The following is a 2,247-nucleotide window of genomic DNA, read 5'->3' as shown; positions in this document are numbered from 1 at the left end:
CTCTATCCATCCCTCCCTCCACCCTTCCATCCCTCCATCCCTCTGCCTCCCTCAATCCCCACAGCAGCATCGGGAAAGGTTGGCGGAGTGGGGCTATTTTTGGGAGCGTCTCCCTGGCAACGGCTGCCACCACCGTCTGTGGTGGCTTTTCCATAGGTGCTAAAATATTCCACGCTTCTTATTAAAGACGGTGCTGGTGGAGACGGGCGGGGGCGGCGAGTGTGAGCCACCCCACTGCTGGGGCCGGCGGCCGTGGGGTGGTCAGGGCATGGCACCTCGGGGGCACAAGGATGGTGAGGGGCTGGTGGCATCCTCACTGCGACATTCCCATGTCCCTCTCAATGGCTCTGGCACTGCCAGCTGCCTCTTGGCCGTGCTCGGCTGACACACCATGCACAGGCAGAGGGAAGCATGGCAAGGTCTCAGGGGAAGCTGGTGATGAGGAGCAAAAGGCAGATAGGGGGGAAAGACAACCTGAAGCAGAGGCAGCCGCAGGACTGCACAGGTACTTGATGGCTTTGCCCGCTCCAGGAGGGAGTAAGATGTCTCAGCAGCATCTTCATCCCTTTATCACATGGAGGAGAAAGTCCTGTCATGGTTCCAGAGGGATAGCATGCTTTGCCATGGGGCAACCGCTCAGCTACCATCCTGCAGCTCTTAGGAAGCAGCCCCAGAGGCCCTAGGGACAGGGCTTTTGGGAAAGCAATTGCCCCTCTGAACGTGAGCAAGGTCCCCATAGGGAAGGCTGCAGAGGGATTGGACAGGCTGACCCTGCTCCGTCCCGGCACAGCAGCTCCCCAGGACCCTCAATTCCAACAGTAGTGAGCAGCCATGGTCTGTGCAGGAGGCTGAGGCGCTCCTGGTTTGCAGCTGCTCATCTGCATGGAGCTGCTAACCCACCCTCTGCTTCCCTGGCTGTGTCTTTACCAGGTGGGAGCAGGCTGTGCTCGCCACGCTGGTCCTTGCTGGTACCGGTGGGGACAGCAGGCTCCACAGTGTGTTGTAAAAGGGGCCACCCCGTGTGCCAGGGGATCCTGGGATGATTTTGGGAGGGAGGATCATGCTTGTTGCAGGATTGAGGCCCAGAGGAGACTCTAAAAGTGTTTTTGTTAATCTTTTTTTACTTTTCAGCACAGGCCTTAATACTGGGGGCAGCAGGTGAGACATCAAGATGTAAACCATGTCCTCAAACTATGCCACCCTGGAGCAGGGCTGTCCCAGGGACCCTGTGCCTACAGCTGCTGCCTGTGGGGTCAGGGCTCTCTTCAGCCTCCAGCTTCGCTGCAGAAGAGTCCCTCAGCTTCTTGTCTTGCCGCCAAGGTGTGACCTCTTCAAAGCTTCTGAGATGCTGCTGGCCATGGGGACCCAGAGGAGGATTCCTGGACAGGTTTCCCGGACAGGTTTCCCAGCAGGGCAGCTGTGCACTATCCTGGAGCCTTGAGGGCTGGTCCCTCCGTGCCCACACTCCTCCTCCCAGCATTACCCATTCCAGCGGGAAATCCACAGCTCTGTAGGGTGGGGAGGCAATGCCCCGCAGCAAATGCTTTGCATAAGCTTAGTTAGCCTGGTCCTTCCTCTGGGTGAGGTGTCAGTCCAGCTGCCCAAATCCAGGTGGGGGAAAAAACCTGCCAGTGGATTTTTCATCCCCGTGCACCAGCCCAGCAGGAGGATTCACCTCTCTGGGGTATCCGGCGGCCCTGCCATCCCCTTCCTGCCGCCGGTGGTTGCTCTCATCTCCCCCATGGCGGTTCCGCAGCTCTGAGCTCACATGCGAGGATGGGCTAAAGTAGCGGAAAGCTGTTGGATCCTACCACAGAGTTACTGACTTCTCAGCTACAGACTGCATAGCAATCAGCGAGGGGGAGAGGCAGCCAGGGAAAGGGAGCGGAGCGCAAAGGGAGGAAGAGTGGAAGGCAGAGCGAGGATTTGGGGACTAGAACAGGGGGGCAGCAAGGGGCATGGGCGAATAATGCCAGAGAAGGAGGGAGCCAGGCAGGAGGGGGAGTCCTGAACCCGTCGCTGAGCCACGAAGGCACATCAGCACTCCGTGGGATGGACGCTCCTGGGAGCAAAAAATTCTGAGAGGCAGAGGCAGGAGGAGAGCGCTGGCGTGGGCAGGGCAGAGTTAGGAGAGGAGCAGGTCACAGCAGAGAAGTAGCTCTTCGGGGGCGAAAAAATAAACCTAAGCCGGAGGCAAGCAAGGGCTGCAGAGAGACCTCCCTGATTCCTCCCGTCCAGCTGAGACAC

The sequence above is a fragment of the Acanthisitta chloris genome, unplaced genomic scaffold (assembly GCF_000695815.1).
Source record: "Acanthisitta chloris isolate BGI_N310 unplaced genomic scaffold, ASM69581v1 scaffold34776, whole genome shotgun sequence".
NCBI lineage: Eukaryota > Metazoa > Chordata > Aves > Passeriformes > Acanthisittidae > Acanthisitta > Acanthisitta chloris.
Note: the sequence above shows the minus strand (reverse complement) of the source record.